General features: G+C 37.2%; 1 protein-coding gene across 5 annotated transcripts in view; it reads right to left on the bottom strand.

Moving 5' to 3' along the window:
• Positions 1–2,158: 2,158 nt before the first annotated feature.
• LOC137487485 (uncharacterized) overlaps positions 2,159–20,701 on the bottom strand; it is a 133,461-nt gene continuing 114,918 nt past the window's right edge. For 3 of the 5 annotated variants that reach the window (XR_012394342.1, XR_011006089.2, XM_073930331.1), the window contains 3 exons: positions 13,274–13,584; positions 13,082–13,176; positions 2,159–5,707 (listed from right to left, as the gene is read on the bottom strand). The gene's annotated coding sequence lies outside the window, so the exon portion shown is untranslated. Of the gene's footprint in view, positions 5,708–13,081; positions 13,177–13,273; positions 13,585–17,497; positions 18,983–20,701 lie in introns of those variants that run through there. The other 2 variants (XR_012394343.1, XR_012394344.1) reach the window with 2 other exon arrangements.

The following is a 20,701-nucleotide window of genomic DNA, read 5'->3' as shown; positions in this document are numbered from 1 at the left end:
AACAATAGCAAATAACCTAAGAAAAACCTACCTTGTTATATAACTCTGTCAGTTTAAAACTAGACTAAAGACACATCTTTTTGCATTAGCATATACATAAAACACAAATGCTTTAATCCTTTAAAGGATTGTTAGTCTGCATTATATAGGGCAACCAGAGCCAGGAATACCTCACAAAAGACTTTATAATTTGAACGGCATCTGACCTTATGTTAGTCTGTTTTTTTTATCCCAAGGTTTCCATAATTCTGGACCAGGCTGTATCCTGAGCAGAAGCTGTGGCAGTCATGGAGGAGTGGGGAGCATGAGACTTATTCCTGAAAGACCCTAATGACAGACGAGTCTTCGCGCTGATCCCGTGGGCCAGCTTGTAGACCAGCCAGTGACCTTCTCACACCTGCAGCTTCTCCACATTGGATGTCCAGGGTTCTTCAGCCTCCGGTGCCTAGAATGAAGCTCTGCACAGGACGTTTGGCTAGAGGAGAAATGGTCAACCCCAAATGAGCCTGGTTTCTCTAAAGGTTTTTGTTTTATTTCACTTTTGTCAATTGGTGAATTTGTACCTTGCCACTGTCACACTTGCTTGGTTTGGGACTTGTAGAGCCGCACATTGATGGATTTGCTCTTCAGTGTTCAGACTTTCAGCAGTGAAAAAACACACTGAACTGAACTAAACTGAACTTCAACTCTGAAAACTGAACTGACACAATCTACTTGAACTTCTATGTGAAGCTGCTTTGACACAATCTACATTGTAAAAGCGCTATAGAAATAAAGATGAATTGAATTAATTATTTACCACCCTTAAATATATATTATTTAAACATAGTCAAATTAGTAGAACTATTGATTAAACAAAGCATGCTTTTTGTAATTTCATCATACATTCACCCACTCTTTTAGCATTTTAAACCACTGTATTTGTGCTAGTTTCCTGTTTTTTCTTTTTTATATTAGATTTTTTTTTTATTTAAAGTTGAACTGTAGTCCAAAGGTAAAAAAGTATGCTATTTATTACTTGACTGTTCAAGCTACATCACAGAAGTGCTCTATTTGTTAACAGAGTTGTTGAATGTTAAAATAAGATGAATTAAATTAAAAATAAGGAATGCCCTGGATCTGTTCCTTCGCTTTTCTTTATTCTTTTTTATGTATTATAGAAGTATCGGATCGAGTTTTAATATTGGCAGATACTCAAAATCAAATGTCACTGCCATATCACCTTGCAGCCCGAGACCGGTTACTCACTGAAGCTAAGCAGGGCTGAGTCTGGTCAGTACTTGGATGGGAGACCACATGAGAAAACTAGGTTGCTGTTGGAAGTAGTGTTAGAGAGACCAGCAGGGGCATTCAACCTGTGGTCTGTGTGAGTCCTAATGCCCCGGTAAAAAGTGAAGGGGACACTATACTGTCAGTGGGTGTTGTCTTTCGGATGAGATGTTAAACCTAGGTCCTGACTGTCTGTGGTCATTAAAAATCCCATGGCACTTCTCGTAAAGAGCAGGGGTGTAACCCCAGTGTCCTGGCCAAAGTCCCTCAGTCAGCCCTTATGATCATGGCCTCCCAATCATCCCCATCCACTTAACTAGCTCTATTACTGTCTCTCCACTCCAGCACTAGCTGGTGTGTGGTGAGCGCACTGGTGCCATTGTCCTGTGGCAGCCGTTGCATCATCCAGGTGGATGCTGCACACTGGTGGTGGTGTGGGGAGACTCCCCTCATGATTGTTAAGTACTTTGAGTATATGGCTATACACAATAAATGCGCTATATAAAATACACATTCCATTACAAATTACTTAAACTCGAGAAAAAAAAAAAAAAAAGACTGATCGGGACGTCCCTATTACAGCCATGCATAAACTTTTGAATGATCATGATCCAAATGACTATATAATGTCTTCTGATGTCACACATTAGATTTGTGTTGAAAAACAGAAGAAAGATTCTACCTTGTTTTTCACTGTTCTTCCCCCTCAGTGAGCTGTTAATTGCTGGAGCCGGAATCATTAATTCACTCAAGAACCAGATAGATTTAATTTTGTGAATGAACCATTCAGACCAGTTTTCTGAACTCACCAATGAGAGCTAGGGACTTTGCAGTGACTTTTTCTTTCAGAAAGCTATCAGAGGGCTTCAAAAACTTGGAATAGAGTGCATAGATTTTACTACCGTTTTTTATTATTTACACATATTGAGTACAGAACTATAAAAGTGATGGACTGGCCATCTGTCTATCAGCTCGAGAGTCTGGATATGCTCCAGTATCCCCACAACCATACATAAGACAAGCAGTTTGGGAAATGGATGAACAGATGAACTATATAGTGCTGCATTAAGAATAAAGTGGAGCTGGCCAATTAGTCATTTCATTTTGCTTGCAGTCCTTTTTCAGTTGCACGCACAAATGCACACACACACAATGGTATTGGTGATTTACAAAGACTTTTCATAAGCCCAATGTAATTTTAACAGTTAAAAAACACTTATTTTATGGCATTACCCCTAAACCCAAGCCTTTGGCAAATTATGAATGTCAAAAGCATTTTGAATTACAGGGACATCAGGCTTGTCCTCGTAAACCACTGTAATAGAGTACAACATATGTCATTATACAAAAATCTGTCCTTGTAAACCAGCAAAACAGTACACACACAGAGATGCACTCACACAAACACTAGGCAAGTTATGTTTCACAGGTGTTTTGGGGATATTATTTTGTTAACTCACTCTCCTGTCTTTGTCTTTTTTGTGCAGTCTGTGCTGTGCCATGTGCTTCAATGTGTATTGTGATTACTATTTATTTTGTTAGATGCCTAATGTAACATGAGTATTGTTTTTTTTTTTAACTTTGTGATTCTGATTTAAAGATTCTTACTTTGGTTACTAAGGGATATACTGTACAATCATATTCTGTTTTTTAGTACTGGAAATATACTGGAAATATTCCTCAAAAATGTTGGTCCATATTGACATCATAGCATCATACAGTTGCTGCAGATTTATTGGCTGCACATCCATGATGCGAATCTCTCGTTCCACCACACTGCAAAGGTGCTCTATTGGATTGAGCCCTGGTGACTGTGGAGGCCATTTGAGTACAGTGAACTCATTGTCATGTTCAAGAAACCAGTCTGAGATGATTCATGCTTTATGACATGGTGCGTTATCCTGCTGGAAGTAGCCATCAGAAGACAGGTACACTGTGGTCATAAAGGGATGGACATGGTCAGCAACAATACTCAGGTAGGCTGTGGCATTGACACAATGCTCAATTGGTACTAATGGGCCCAAACTGTTGCAAAAAAAAAAAAAAAAAAAAAAAAAAAACATCCCCCACTTAATTACAACACCACGACCACCAGCATTTTTTCAATCTACTTTTGTCCAATTTTGGTGAGCCCATGTAAATTGTAGTCTCAGTTTCCTGTTCTCAGCTAACAGGAGTGGCACCCGGTGTGGTCTTCTGCTGCTGTAGCCCATCTGCCTCAAGGTTGGACGTGTTGTGCATTCAGGGAGGCTCTTCTGCAGATCTCGGTTGTAACAAATGGTTATTTGAGTTACTGTTGCCTTTCTATTAGCTCGAACCAGTCTGGCCATTCTCCGCTCCGCTCACTTCCGCTCACTGGATATTTTCTCGTTATCGGACCATTCTCTGTAAACCCTAGTGATAACTGTGCTTGAAAATCCTAGTAGATCAGCAGTTTCTGAAATACTCAGACCAGCCCATCTGGCACCAGCAACCATGCCACATTCAAAGTCACTTTAATCACCTTTCTTCTAATTTGAATTCACAAAACATTGTATGTTGTGTGCAACTTGTGTGCAGCATCTTATTTTCTTATAGACTTGCTGTTAGAATACAACTTTAAGTTAGAATTTGGCATGGATATGATGAAATTATACTCATGTTTGACTATATAAATATATCCTCATAATTGCTAACTTTCAACCCAAGCTCATTCTGAAAACGTAGTCCCGCGGACGTTTCTGGAGACAGCGGAATACGTCCCGGGAGGTACGTACTGCCGTGATTATTTTTTTCAAGCGAACGCTGCGAGGTGGTGTGATGCTGTTCCCTTTCGCGCTTGCCGGCTTTTTTTGGACGGCTTTTGTAAACTGTTGCTCGGGTTTAGGGAAGGAGGAGGGCGGGTCGGCCGATTGGTCCGTCGGACAGTGGCCTCTAGTGGGTTCACACGAGAACAGCGCAGGCGCGAACCGCGCTCGCGAGAGGCGTCTGAGGTGCGAAAAAGCGCACAACAGCGGCCTCTCGCGAATTCACGAAAACAAAAACTGCAGCTGTACGTACCCACCGGGATGTATTCCGCGGTCTCCAGAAACGTCCGCGGGACTACGTTTCCACAATGAGCCTGGGTTGCTAACTTTACTTTTAGCCGGGACTCAAACCAGCGACCTTCTTGCTGTGAGACAACAGTGCTTCCCACTGAGCCACCTGATATGCAAAAAAGCCATTTCTACCCCTACAACAACCAGTCTGAACCTTACTTAGCATTCAATAGAGAATTGCAAAATAATACATTCATGAACAGACAGCAAGATAGACAGGAAAGAGAGAGGAAAAATGGTCCATTTCTCTGGAAAGATCTCTCATTCAGCACAGCCTGTCATGCACTAAAGGTTAGTGGCTCCCCTGTTAATTTTGCCAAGTCTCCAGCACTGAGATGCAGGAACTTCCTACACAGAAATAATTGGAAGTACGGTAACTCCACTGAGAGGTTTGGCCAAGGTCCGCAGCCTTCCAGGACGCCTTTCTTATAAACAATGTTGTTTTTTTTCTGCACAACACAGAGGCTTTGCTCTCTTCCCGTTTGCTGCTGGAGAGTGAGTGAGATCAATGATGACACGAGCGACCGGCTGCCAAGCACAACTCAACCGCATCTGTCAGCCGCAGATTTTTGCCCTGCGCGTACAGACCCGGAGCATCTATTTGGTACCTTAATGAGCCCGGCTTGCCGTAATGGGACATAGAGAGGTTCAGGCTGATCTCTCAAATTAATTTAAATTTCTCTGCTAACAGAGCTCAAACTTAATCAGGTTTCCAGGAGTGTATGCTTTTTATGGATTTCCAATGAGAGGCACAGTGTGTTCTGGGAAAGATGAAGATGCATATCTCAGTGTCCTGCTTTCATTCTCTGGGGGTCATTTAAAAACATGGCCGATGAGGTATTTTGTCCCTTTAAAAGTGTTTAAAGTGGATCCGTGCTCTTCTTGGACAGATGAATAAGATTAAAGGGATAGACATTTACTTATTCCCATGTCTTTTTAAGCATCTTTTTTTTCCCTTTGGAACACAAAATGATATTTTGAAGAACACAGAGTTCTAAACAAGACTGAAGTCCATTAATTTTAACAGTACAAAGAGATTTTTTTCCTTTCTTTAGAAAGTAAGTTTTCTGTTTCCCAGAAAAAAGGCATATATGATTGGAAAAGGGTGGCACAGTGGGTAGTGCTGTTGCCTCACAGCAAGAAGGTCGCTGGTTCGAGCACCGCCTGGGTCAGTTGGTGATTCTCTTTAAAGTTTGCATTTTCTCCTCGTGTTGGCGTGGGTTTCCTTAGGGTGCTCTAGTTTCCCCCACATGTTGAAAGTCATGTGCTATAGGTGAATTGGGTAAGTTAAATTGTCTGTATTATATGTGTGTATGTTCTTGTCCTCCAGGTTGGGGGTTGAGTATTGGGCAACAGTCCACCTTAAAAAAAAAAAAAAAAAAATTAAATCTAATGTTATGTAACACCAATATGGTGCGGCTAAATATCAACTTCGATTTAAATGGCCCTGGGAGTGAATAAGTAAGTTTCTTTATCGGGTGTACTTTTAGCTTGGCTTAACATAAATCATAAAATCAGATTAGACCATTAGCATTACATTTTTAATATCAAAATTAAATTAATCATATAAAAATAAATACATTACCAGTCAAAAGTTTGGGGTTAGCTTTTTTTTATGTTTTCTGTTAAAGAAAATTATTTTTTTCATCAAGACGGTATTTATTAAATGTAAAAAACAAAGTGAACTGTTAAATATTTATTCAAATTTTAAATTAATGATAATAATAATATTCATTCATTCATTCATTCATTTTCTTTTCGGCTTAGTCCCTTTATTAATCTGGGGTCGCCACAGCGGAATGATCTGCCAACTTATCCAGCATATGTTTTACACAGCGGATGCCCTTCCAGCTGCAACCCATCTCTGAGAAACATCCATACACACTCTACGGACAATTTAGCCTACCCAATTCACCTGTACCGCATGTCTTTGGACTGTGGGGGAAACCGGAGCACCCGAAGGAAACCCTTGGAGACTGGAGTAATGAAGCTAAAAATTCATATTTAAAATTACTGGAATAAATTATGAAATTAATAAACTACTTTTGAACAGTTATTTTATAATTCAATAACATTTCCTAAGTTTACAGTTTGTACTGTATTTTTAATTAAATCAATGCAGCGTTGGTGAGCAGTATATCTAGCAAATTTATGTATTTATTTATTTATTTATTGTTTGTTTGTTTGTTTGTTTGTTTTATTTTACAAAATAACCTTTCTGTTTTCCAGGGGGAAAAAGGCAGCATAAACAATTGGAATTGGAAAAACATAAAAAGGTTTTTATAGGATTCAACTTTTTTTCATGAATTATGTAATTGTAAGTAAACAACACACACTGTAAAAAAAAGAAAAAAAAAAAAAAAAAAAAATATATATATATATATATATATATATATATATATATATATATATATATATATATATATATATATATATATAATATTAATTTTTTTCCATTTTTTTAAACTTTTTTAGTCGTTTCAACTTACATCAATCAAGCTGCCTAAAAATGTTAAAAGTAACATTTTTTATAAAAAATAATAAAAAAAACTGTTGAAACCTGATTAAATTATTAAAACAATTAAAACATGTCTAGCATTTGTACTTGTGACATTTTGAACTAAAATTTACAATTATTTATTGTGGATAGTACAATAAATGCCGTAGTGTATGAGTTTGTGTGTGAATGCATGGGTATTTGCCTGTACTGGGTTGACGGGCATCCGCTGCATAAAATATATGCTGAAATAGTTGATGGTTCATTACGCTGTGGCGACCTCTGAAATAGAGACTAAGCTGAAGAAAAATGAATATGAGTATAAAAAAGGTTTATTCATTAATTTATTTCCCTTCAGCTTAGTCCCTTTATAGATCAGGGGTCGCCACAGTGTAATGAACCACCAAAATAAAAGTTGTAAAAAAATACACATTTAAACAAAACTAAATTGCACCAAAATCATGTCATTTAAACAGTAAAGTTATTGGAAAATATAGTAAGTACTCATGGAAAAGCTACAATAGTTTCTCAATGCTATTACAAAAGCTCTGACCAGTTTCTCAGTTCCTGTTTCTCCATTTTTCTTACTGCATCTGCTGTAGATCCTTGTTTCTCTGCCCTTTGTCTCTCTCTATTATCAGTAAGCACACATTTCAACCTCCCACGCCAAAGAGAAGACACTCTTTACAAGCTAACATCACCACTTCACTTATGACCAAAGTAAACTGTGATACTCCTCATTTTCATCTTCACTCCATCCTTCACTCCATCATTTTATTTGCTAAGGCCTTTAAACTACATCCTTCCTGACAGAACACACAATAAAGATTAATTAAAAACAATTAGCCATCTTAAAAGAAACTCACAATAAGCTATATTGGGTCAATGTTTGGGTAAAGTCAATAACAATCTGACGTTCCTGATTACCCATGAATATCAGCAACCCTCCTGTCCCTGTTTTACATACGATAAAGGCTGACATTTGATAAGGTAAAAGGTTGGATGTATGGAATTTACTGGCCTCTTCCTTATGTTTAAACATCTTTTAAATATTCATTGCCCTCAGAGTATTTAAAAATCAAGGTATTAGACTGAAATGATGGGCTATGTGTTTGGCTCGGCACTTATTGGGATGCGTGAACCCCTGGCAGTGACAGCAGGTAGTTCTGCCTGAGTGATCAGATGAACAGAACCCATCTGTAGCTTCTCATCATACATACTGTCCTCACGGAGAACCTCCCGTCCACAAGGTCAAACTTGCTAAACAAACAGTTTGTGGCAAAGTTTCAAGTTCAAACCCTTGCGATGACAGCTGACCAATCTCAGTTCTGTGTTGCTTTTCTTTCATTGACATTCAGCAACACTGGGGCCAAAAATAAGGGGAAAGCACATATCATTAGCCATATCTGAGAACAAGTACAGTATTGCGGCAATAGAACACTTGTGGTGCTCTTGAGTTGGGATAGGGGGTGGGTTATGGACAGGTTTGGTGGTATGGGTAGGTTTAAGGGTGGGTTAAAGTGTAAGGGATGGTCAACAGTGTATTTACAAATGTAGTTACATAATTTAAATACATATGTATTTACATAAAGGTATTTAATCAAGCATAAGTACACAGAAAATACATGTATTTACACAATAAGTACATTGTAACGAACAATTATTTTGGTGTATGTACATAGTAGTTAAGGACACTTTATTCAAAGTCCTTTAAGTAAGTACTTTATCCAGGTCGGATGGGTGCACTTTCAGCTTAGATTAGACCATTAGCACTATTTTTTAAATACATTAATTAATATGTACAACAGTTCTGTCTGGTTCTTGAATCTCATTTGCTGATAGCCGTGTGATATTCTGCAACATCAGCACTCTTATGCTGCGTTCACACCAGGCGTGGAAGAAGCGTCAAGTGCGAGTTATTTACATGTTAAAGGTGCAGTAGGTGATTTTCTTCAGAAACATTTTATGTTGTTCTGGTTGAAAGTCTCTTCACATTCTAATAGTACTGATTAAAGCAAATAATCTAAATGTATTTTTATATTCTGGGTAAGCCATAAAACTAAAAAATGTTTGTCCGATTAAAATGTCTGGCCAACATCTCCCATAATTCTGATACGGAGCTCAAACTGTCTGTCAGCTAATGCAGATTTGAGCAGTGTTGGGCAGTAGCGTCGCTACAAGTAGTGACGCTACTAGCTTAACTACATTTCTTAGTAGCGTGGCTGTAGCGTCGCTACTTTCTAAATCAAATAGCTTTTCAGTAGCAAAGCTATTTTATTAGTCAAGTAGCGCAGTTGTGTCCAGAGTTGCCAACTTTCACATATTCGGCGTGAGAGTCACGCAATTGAACGTATATCTTACGCTCTCACGCCACACATCACTTTTCTCACGCAGTAAAATCTTCTCCCTGTAATATTTATTCTGTTATAATAAAGACGGTTTCAAAGACTTTAAATGGCAAACAGATGTATAAAGGCAATCCAAAATCATAGTAGGCAGGCAGCAGACAGGAATAAACAAAACAAGGCAAGGATCAAAAAACACAGCAAAGCAAGACAAAGGAAATGGCGTTGTAGTGTCACATAAACAGCAGACAAGACTCAGCAACTTCTGTGTGTTTGTGTGCTGTATAGTGTAGTAATCAGTCCATGGGCAGCTTCAGCTGTGTGAATGTAATCAGTCAAGATCAGGAACCGGTTGTGTGTGTTTGTGTGTGTGTGTGGTGCATGACTGGTTCTTGTAGTCCATTTACCAGCAGATTTGTAGTCCTATGTGATCTATGTTTACCAGCAATCTGCACAGGCTGGATGGCTGGTGATATGATATTTTAGCAAATTGCTCAGGAAACAAAGTTCAAACATGATCCCACATCCTTAAAAACACAAACAGCAGTCTGTTTAATGCCATAATTTAAGAATTAGCAATTATGTAACATTACAACATTCTGTTAGTTCGTCTTTACATTTTTTTCTCCAAAAACAGTGATGTACTTCACCCATCACAACACATCACACTGCAAAACATCACTGAGTGCTGGAGGATTAGAAAAATACAGAAGAGAGAAAGAGAAATAAAACTGAAAAGCAAAAGAGAGCTGGCTGTTTGATGGTGGAAAACCCTTAAAAGACAAAAAGATTCCCATCAGCAGAGAGACAGATGATTCCACATTGCTCTCGGAGGGCTGAGAGATCTTTTTTAATGTGGAGGCCAGCTGCTCCTAGTAATGGAGTTTAATGACTCACTCCTGTCCTTTTTATTATATTTTCTTTGCTAAAGCTAGACTCCACCTGTCAGACTGCGCGCACTCACACAAAAAGGCTAAAAAGACCCAGCCATCATCAACTATACCGCAATCATACCACATCCAAGGTTATTATTTTAAACCACAGAAAATCACAGAAACTACCAGTGAAAAATATTAGCTATTATAACATGAAAGGCAAGTTTGCTGTACGGAAGCCACAAGCGTGCATTATATTGAATAAAATGAATATGATAAGCTGAGAAAAGGACTTTACATTTTTAACAAATACTATTGTAATATTATTCAGATATGTCATTTTATGGGGCAGCGCAGTGGGTAGCGCTGTCGCCTCATAGCAAGAAGGTTGCTGAATCGAGTCCAGGCTGGGCCAGTTTGCATTTCTGTGTGGAGTTCGCATGTTCTCTTCATGTTGGGTTGCCTCTGGATGCTCCGGTTTCCTCCACAGTCCAAAGACATGCGGTATAGGTGAATTGGGTAAACAAAAATGGCTAAAATGTATAAGTGTGAATGAGAGTATCTGGGTATTTCTCAGTGATGGGTCTCAGCTGGAAGGGCATCCGCTGAGTAAAACATATGCTGGATAAATTGTCAGTTCTGTCACTGTTTATCCCTGATAAATAAAGACAGCCGAAAAGAAAATGAATGAATGAATGTTATTTTGTAAAGTGCCTAATCAGCATGTGCTATAAAAATGAATTTAAAAATAAATGTAAAACAAAACAAAACTGAACTAAAAAAGACTAAATAAAAGGTTAAAGTTTCGGATCTGTTTCTCATCCATTTCTGCTTTAACAAATGAACCTCCACCACGTGGGTTATTTGTTTTTTTTTTTTTTTTTATTTGCGTGCTTGATGAAAAATGCATAAAAAAACACTCGTATTTTACAGAATGTGTTTAAAAAAACACAATACAAAAATCATTAATAATTAATCTCATCCACCCATGACCCACCCACAATCAATCATAATGTATTTTTTTATAACCCAACCCGACCGACCTGTGGATTATCTGCAGCGCATACGGATATAGCCACTATATATATGTATGAGTACATGCCTCACAAATGTTTGTTTTAAAGGTACAATACAATATAATACTGTACAATAAGATATTTATACATCAGATTAATCAGTATTAAAAAGTAAAACTGGAATAAAAAAAAAATATATATATATATATATTTATATATATGCAGTTGCAATCAAGAATTATTAAACCCCCTGAACTATTTTCCCCCATTTTCTGTTTAACAGAGAGGTTTTTTCAACACATTTCTAAACATATAGTTTTAATAACTCATTTCTATTAACTAATTTATTTACATATACATATTATTTATACATACATATCTAATCCTACCTAACAGTTAGTTATTAGTTTATTAAGCTAGTAGTGTTAGTCAAGGGTTTGTTATCCCTATGAAATGTGACCTAAAGTGTTACCAATTATTTCGGTTCAACTTAAAAGCATGGTCATAAATGAAATATACAGTATACACATTTTTATATAACTGTACATTAAAAAATAAAACTCCTATGATCCACATCTCACAGAATAAAATGTAATAAGAAGAATAAAACATCTTTATCTGAACTTAATTCAAAGGTGCCAGTGAATCCATATGGGAAATGAGTTTTCCTCAAATAAAATTGCCAGATAAAAACTGCATAAAGTGATTGCTTCACATAAAGCTCCCTTAAAACATACTCAAGTGGATCTCTTTTGAATCACCAGTAGCCAAGATAAGCATTTTTTTTTCTTTAACTGCAAGACATTGGCAGGAATTGTAAGTTTAAGGATAATATGTCACAGCATCAGCATTTGCTCTTTCAGTAAAGCAACATATATTGCTTTAATGGTTGTCCTATTCATCTTCAACCTAAGCACAAGATGTACTGTTCAGCACAATGGTAACCCCCCAAAACTACCGCACATTGAAAAACTCTTCTAAATCCCAACTTAACAGAACATTAATCACCCACGTTTTCCCCCCTTTTCTCATCTTGCTCAAAACCCCATTAAATAACACTTAATTTCAACATTTAATCTCCCCACCCAGTCCCAAGCAAACCAAGCTGGGAACCAAACATCCTCTGCCCAGTTTCAGCTAATGCCAACAAGAAATGATTCATGTAGTCCCAGCACGAATGGATTAAGCAAACTTCCATTTTCCAGAATTAAAGGTATGACAAAATATTCAAGAATTTGTCTGCTTTAAGTCAAATGTCAGTCACAGTTAAATTTGCATCCCCCTTTGCAAAATGACCCTTTTAAAGTCCTACTGCGAAGAAAGTCAAAAAGTTTAGGTGGTCTAATTCCATTATGCAAGATCTTGAATCCATAGCTGGTCAACAGTAATTTCAAAAATACTCCTTCCTGTTGCATAAAACTGTGAACTGCAATGTGTGCAATATAAAGCTGTATCAAAGCTTTTGTAGTATAAGAAGTATCTATGTATAAACACACTCATGCACACACACACACGCACATTTTTTTCACTCAATTCAACAAAAATATTTGTAGATTTTAGAGTGAGATGCTAATGGTCTAATCTGATTTAATGATTTATGCTAAGCTAAAAGTGCACTCAGCAGGCCTGGGGATCAGCTGATCTTACACACACGCACAATTTTCACTCAACTCGACAAAAAGATTTTTTTAATTTTTGAGTGAAATGCTAATGGTCTAAACCGATTCAATGACTCAATGTTCTCCCCATGTTCCCCACTGGTTGCGGCTGGAAGGGCATCTGCTGTGTAAAACATATGATGGTTAAGTTGGCGGTTCATTCCGCTGTGGCGACCCCTGATTATTAAAGTGACTAAGCCAAAAAGAATATGAATGAATGAATGTTTCCTGGATTAAAATGAAGGCATTAGAAGATGCAAACAGGAAGATGGAAATTACTTTGAGTATTAAAATATTTCTTTACTCAAAAATATTTTAAATGTGTGCCCGCTGGGTGCTTTTACCTGTATTTAGGATCATCTGCTTGTGATCTTGTGAAAACACCTCTTAAGTGTAGATCATCCATCCATCCTTGAGCTGTGAGAGTCAGTGTCTTGCTCTACTCAGAGGAAATAAAGAGAACAGGTCAGGTCTTGTTTACCTTTTGGTTTAAGCTTCAGCTTATTATGTCCAATGTCTTTTATTTGAAGGCATACCTGTGTGTGTGTATGTTTGTGCTCGTGTGTGTCATCACCCCTTGACCTTGGCTTGCACACACACAAACTGTAAAAATCTAGATAAAAATCAATCTCACTCACACACACACTGACAGCTAATCTCATTCCCAGCTGTCATGCTTCATAATTATTATCTCTATGAACTGTTCAGACCAAAATGGAGCTCCGTGGGTGGGGAGATGCGATCGATCGGCAGTGATCGGACCGTCGATAATGAAACTGTACTGTGCAGGAGGCCATGTTGGATCTCTGCAGGTGTCTGAGAACTGCTCCGGAGGGTTCTGTCTGATCTTCATGGAAAAGAAAAAAAAGGAAAACAAACCACCTTTAATGAGGGCAGACGCATGACCTTACACACACACACACACACACACACACACACAATTTTTGGATTATAGAGGGACAAATAAAAGTCAGAGGAGTGATTGAAAACACAGTAACATCAATTCCAGTTTAAAGGCAGAGTATGTGCTCATCTAAAAAGCAAAAGCACATCAGAAATGAAAAGGATGTTGTTCTGAATGCATTGCAATATTATTACGCAGCATTTCAATTTCAGGTACAACTGAGGAACTGAAAAGTTCCACACAGTTCTACCAGAAAGACTTTAGGAGGCAGATAAACGTTTGACCATTTATTGTGAATTGTTTGCATAAATGGGAGTTCGTTACCCACATAGCAAAATTTCTCTGGCCCAGCTCTGGCCCACACAATCAGGTTTTGCTTGGCCCACATGCCGCAGTGAATTACGGTACATGACTGGACCAAATCTGGCTTCCAGACAAGGGCCAAACACGGACCATATCTGGGCCAAGTCTCAGCCAAGTTAATAACTCATAACTGGGCCTGAACTGGGCCAGATAGGTTGGTGTGTCACGATTGCAATGAAATTGATAAACCCATGGAGTGATGCGCTTAAGGCACACTATGGGCACGCTTTTTCTCAAAGTGACCTGATTGGTAAAAAAATTTTTCTTTACTCAAAAATGATTTTAGTGTATTTTAAATGTTGGTCAAGACTGGCCAAACTCACATGGCCCACTTTCAAATTTTTAAATCTGGGCCAAATACTATGTTTTTCATCTGGCCCAAATCTTGTGTGCCGCCTTAAAGACGGTGCCAAACCCGGGCCATGTTTGGCCCACATGCTGTATGCCAGTGCCGGATGAATGCCTGCTGTGCCAGCTTTATGCCAAATCTGGGCCAGAATTCTTTGCTACTAGGGTACTTTCCTTTCATAAAGTCCTTTGGCATAAGCCCTGTCTACAGAGCAGAACTCTAGATAAGCTGGCAGATCATGCCTGAAGATGAAGGCAGGGCTAAGCCAACCCCTTGAGTGGAGACGAGGCCAACCTGGTGGTGGTGGTGATGGGGAGGATGGAGGGAAACTTACGCAACGTCACCTGAGTAAAGTGAAACAGATTGTTTAGATGGGCTTATATATATGGCTTGCTTGGTTGTTATAGGCTGACGAAATAATTATTATAAATGATGTGACATCTCAGTCTTCCTGGTAGAACTATAGCTAAAGCAGCCCGAACCAATTTGAAATCTATAATTTAATGTTGTTTGTGAGTTCAACAAACCACATGGCTTTTTGACCACACTTCGTTATTATTGTTCATTTATTTGTTTGCTGGTAATTAGAACTGAATTTAGAAATAGTTTTGAAACAAATCTTTGTGCTCGACAAACAAAATTAATTATGTATAGGCTAATGGATGTCTTTGCGTACAACATGGTTCCCTATCCACGAGAGTGAAAGTGAAAGTAAAGAATAAGGAGGCTCATCTCTCATCCTTGTGTTGCAGATGCTCTGTTTAACTGTTTTCTTGCTAGTGAAACGCTTAGTTTTTCCACTTACGAAGTCCGCCATGTAAATGGCAAATGCACTGTGGCTCTTAAAGGGAATGGGAGATGCGATTGGTTTATTCTCAAAACACACTTTAGAATAAGCTCAACCCTGTTAAACTATGCGGCGCCGGTTAAAGCGGATTTGTCCATCCTTAAAAGAGTAAAAGTAAAAAACAAGAAAGAAAAGTAATAAAAATAATATTAATACAAAAAGTCATTAAAAGCAATCCTGAACAGAAAGGTTTTAACCTGGGGTTTTCACCTGACAAATATCTAACAGCAGGGAATTGCATAACTGTGGTGCTGTGCAGCTAAAAGCTCTGCCACCAAATGATTTTCGGACAAATTTGAAATTGATAACAGTTCAGTCGCAGAAGATCTCAGTGAGCGCCGAGGAGTGTACCAGTGAAGATCAAAGAGATAATCGGATGCCAGGTTGTGAAGAACTTTGTAAGATAATTAAAGAATTTTATATTGTACACGATAAAAAAACAGGAAGCCAATGCAAGTGAAACAGAATTGGAGTTAAGTGTTCAGAAGCACGCGAGCGGGTGACTACCCTAGCTGCTGAGTTTTGGATTAACTGTAATCTATGACGTTGGTTAAGAGGGATACCAGATAGGAGGGAATCGCAATAATCAATCCTTAATGTAACCAGAGCATGTACTGTACAAGCACTTCAGTATTTTGTTGGGATAGTGAAGGGCGAAGTCTTGCAATTTTGCGCAGATTTGCACCTGGATTGTCAAAATAGAGCCCCAAATCACTATTTTTGTAACAAGGAAAATTGCAACCTTACGGGTAATGGTTTAATGTTAATAGAAACGCACCCCCTGTTTGGAATGGAATAAAATTGAGTAAACAATGGCTTTATCTTCTTTTATGGTCAAACTACTCATTTAACAATAAATAAATAAATAAATAAATAAATAAATAAATAAAAAGTGTATTCACAATACACTGCGGTCTGCTTCTATAATGCACATTTGCTAAATATACAGTAGAAGATCTACGTTTTCCCTTGCACACACACACACACACACACACACACACACACACACACACACACACACACACACACACACACACACACACAAAATGTGTGTGGTACGGTAGTAAATGCCACTCAACAAACCCAGAGAGAGAGAAAATGGCCTGTCGAGGTCATTTGAAGAGCACACTCATCTTCCCTATCAAACATAACAGCGCTTTCTATTAAATTACGCTGAGTGGATCGGAGATTTCTGCTGGGCCATTCACAGCCATAACTTTTAATTTTCCTTTTGAAATTCAATCAATTAAGACATCCACGGTCCTGATGGAGAAATATCTCTTATCCTGTCTCATTAAAGTTGTCATAAGAGGAATGAGAACGTCTTTTTTTTGGAGTCCCACACACACAATCATCCCTGCATAACAAATCACGTCACGGTGACCACCAGTCATATTATACAAGAGACCACCATTCCAGAACAACCTTTCGAGATTATTTAATTTACGAGGAAAATGAAAACACCACCCCAGCCTCCCGGGCCCCTTGTTTTGGTCTGGTCCTGAATGATGTCACTATTGGCCAGTTCCTGTTTCAGCCCTCCAGTTAAGGAGGGTCAATAAAGAAGGCAGAATGGATGAGGGCTCCTGGTGAAAAGGGTGGCCCCGGGCAGCCAGGCGGAAACAAAGTGATGACGCTCATCTATTCTGGTGAAAAAAGAAGGGATGACACTCATCCATTTCCTAGCAGACGGAGGTGTTTGGGCCCGTAATGAAGTCGTAATAGCAGATGACACAACTGTGCAATATAGACCTGCCCTCAGAAAGTGACACCGCGGGGGGTATTTCATCATAAACTGTGTGTCTGTCTGTGTGTGCGTGGATCTGCCTGTGGCGTTTGTGTTTTTATCGCAGTCTGGCGCTTGTTTGTGTGTGCTCTTGAAATTTCCGACTAAAATCACTTTTGTAACAATGACATCTATTTAAGCCGCAGATGACAACAGCAGGTTTCCACTCAGATAAGGTCTGCACTGTAAAAATATCTGTTAATTACAGTGTCCGTATTTTGTGATTCACAAGTGTTTTCTGTTTATTTATGGTTGTGAATTGCATTATGGGACCTTGATTTCTGTAGGTAGCTGGGACTGGAACCAGCAGCCTTCTAGCTGTTCTTCTAACCACTGAACAACCATGCTGCTGTTATCAGGGCTAGACTGGGGCAAAAAATCGGCCCTGGCATTTTGGGCCAGAGCGGCCCTCTAAATTCAATCAAAATGCTATCCATCTATGCACGTCCAATATTTTTATCAACTCATATTCTATAAAACACAAAAGCCATATATATGAAATGAATAAATACAAACTTTAATCTCAATTCATTTCTGTATACTGTCCATAAAGATATTTGTTGAGTTCTAAAAAATACACTATTCATTATTATTATTTTTTTTTTCGCACAAGTCCCTTATTTATCAGGGGTTGCTGCAGTGGAATGAACTGCCAACTATTCCAGCATGTTTTATGCAGCAGATGCCTTTCCAGCCACAACCCAATATTTGAAATCACCCATACACACTCATTCACACACACTACAGCCAATTTAGCTTATTCAATACACTGTTCACTCAGCCTATATTTCAATAATAAACATAACAAAAACTGCCTGCTGATGCATGGGTAAATCTTCAAAGGGAACAGTGTACTTTATAACCTCATTCACCTCATCCTGCTTGCTGTTTCACTATCTAAACAATGAAAACATAATATAAGTCAAATTTGTTTCATTTTGATATTATGATTAACAGACACCAAACAGCCTCGTGTAGCTGCATATTTATATGAGCATCATCTTCACTCTGCATATTTATAACAAAACAGGGCTTAAATATAACTGTCTTCTTTCATTTCCATTGAAAAGAATGAACTTTACCCTGTCTCTTTTGCAGAATATCAGTTTTAATAACCAATAATGGTCATTATAACAGTATAAGGTACATTAAATTTAAACGATAAAGGTAAGCAATCAGTCACTGTGCAGAATCAGTGTATGTGTTTACATAAATTAATATATTAGCTTATCTTTGCACTCAGCCAAAACAGTTAACTGAGAACAAGTGATTCAAAAGACATAAGAATTGTTAGATAGAGACAACAAGATGAATTCAATATCACGTTTTACAACTATAGTGAGATGAGATTGTAGCGGTATTTGGCTAATAAAGTGGGTTGGGCGCCAGGGGTTGAAAAAACCCCTCTACAGTTTCTTAAATAATTCAATTAAATGAAAATTTAAGTTTCAACAGATGCATGGTTTGATAAAAACCAAATCAGATATTCAATCATCAAACAGATCAATAAATTAATAAAGAAGAAAAAAAAAAAAAAAAAAAAACTTTAACTTCAACACATTGTAAGTAAATCCATAAACCAAACAAACTTAAATTTCCAGGCCCAGGCACAATACCTATTAATTACCTTTTACAAACAAAACCATCAACGGGTGATACATCAACCAACCATAAAGAAATAAATCAAATAAACCACTTCTAAATATACAACAATCAATATTAATCAAATTCCCACAAACATAATATTTCAAGTTGAAATCAAATCACACATTCAAGAACTTATAGAACTCAGTTGTACACTTTACACATAGTAGATATTCCATTTGTGCACGCTGAATCAATTGAACATTCATCGACTATTTTGACAAATACACACAGACGACGCACGCTCACACAGAGTCCAAAATAGAAGTTTGTGATTGGGCCAGCCCAATGTGAATACCGTAAAGAGCCGATGGACTGCAGAGTGTCACATGGGCCGGCCCGGCATGTCTGTCTGGGAAAAAAAGCATCTACTTTCAGAGAGTCACAGATAACAGCAGCGTCAATAAATAAGGCAGAAAAAAAAAAAACGATAGGCTGCTAAGCCTTTTATGGGCCGGTCAGATCATAAGACGATGATCAGCCCGGCCCAAAAAGTACGTCGGCCCACCGGGAAAGTGCCCTGTCTGCCAGATGGCCAGTCCGCCCCTGCCTGTTATCATATACTGTAAACAAATAATTTTTTTGTGTTATTAGTATTATATTTTGCCTAATTCTGCTTATAAAAACTCTAGTAGTTTAATATAATACTATAATGAAATATTGTTTTAAAAGCAGTTGAATTTACTTCCAGTTTGTTCAGCGCACTGGAAACGGAAGGTCAAGTTTCACACATTGCAATTTGGACATGAGGCTGTGCAATTAGTGCACAGATGTAGCAGGTCATTAGGGCATATTCTGAATACAGGGAATTTGCATACGGCACACAGTGTCACATAGTACTATCTATTATTTTTGAAAGACAGTGTGTAATTCTGACACATGCGCGCATACATGCATTCATAACAATTCCCAGTCCACAGCGAGTGACAGTGACAGTGGAAAGGGGAAAGATAAATAAAGTTTGACACCTCATCTACACAACAAACTAGCAGACGGCCATTATAACCTAGAAAGTCATCTTTAATTGTAAACAACAATGACTTTTTAGAGGCATATTCTGTAAATTTTTGACTAGAAATATGACTAAAGCTCTACAGTAAGACAAGCATTAATTAATTTATTCATTTATTTATTTATTTATTTATTTACAGTGCAAGGAAACTTTTCAAAATCATTTTTTTTTCTGTTTTCTGTTCATATTTCTGTTAGAAATATGACAAAAGCTATACAGTAAGACAAGCGTTTATTTATTTATTTATTTATTTAATGATTTATGCAATGCTTACGGATTTATTTATTTAATTATTAATATATTTATTCATTAATTGATATTTATTTGCTTATGTATTTATTTTTTTATCTACATGTATTGCTTGTTTATTTATTATTTTATTTATTTATTTATTTATATGTATTTGTTATTTTATTACGAATGAATGAATGAATGAATGAATTATTAAAAAATAAATGAATTAATTAATTAAATAATTGATATTTATTTTTTATTATTTTATTTGTTTATTTTTATTATGTTTTAATCTATTTTATTTATAATTGTATTTAATTACTTATATTTATTTATTTACAATTGTAATTATTTATATTTTTATTTATTTTATTTGTTATTTTATTTAAATATTATTTTATTTATTTATTTATTTATTTATTTATTTATTTATTTATTTATTTATTTATTTATTTATTTATTTATTTATTTATTTATTATGCATTATTATGTATTTACTATTAATTAATACATTTATTTATTTATATGCGCTTATAACAATTCCCAGTCCACAGAGAGTGACAGAGATGGTGGAAAAGGGAAAAATAAATAAAGTTTGACACCTCATCTACACAACAAACTAGCAGACGGCCATTATAACCTAGAAAGTCATCTCGACTGCAAACTACAATCACATTTAGAGGCATATTCTGCAAGCTGCCTGCTGTAATGAACATGAAAATGATGTAAAGTGAAATAGCAGATTTTTTTTTTTTTTTTAGGATAACTACATCTTCTGCTTCATATATTTGAGTATAACAGCTGCTGTTAACCTTGACCTGTGTG

The sequence above is a fragment of the Danio rerio genome, chromosome 2 (assembly GCF_049306965.1).
Source record: "Danio rerio strain Tuebingen ecotype United States chromosome 2, GRCz12tu, whole genome shotgun sequence".
NCBI lineage: Eukaryota > Metazoa > Chordata > Actinopteri > Cypriniformes > Danionidae > Danio > Danio rerio.
The sequence above is the reverse complement of the archived record's forward strand: the minus strand, read 5'-3'. Positions and strand labels throughout refer to the sequence as shown.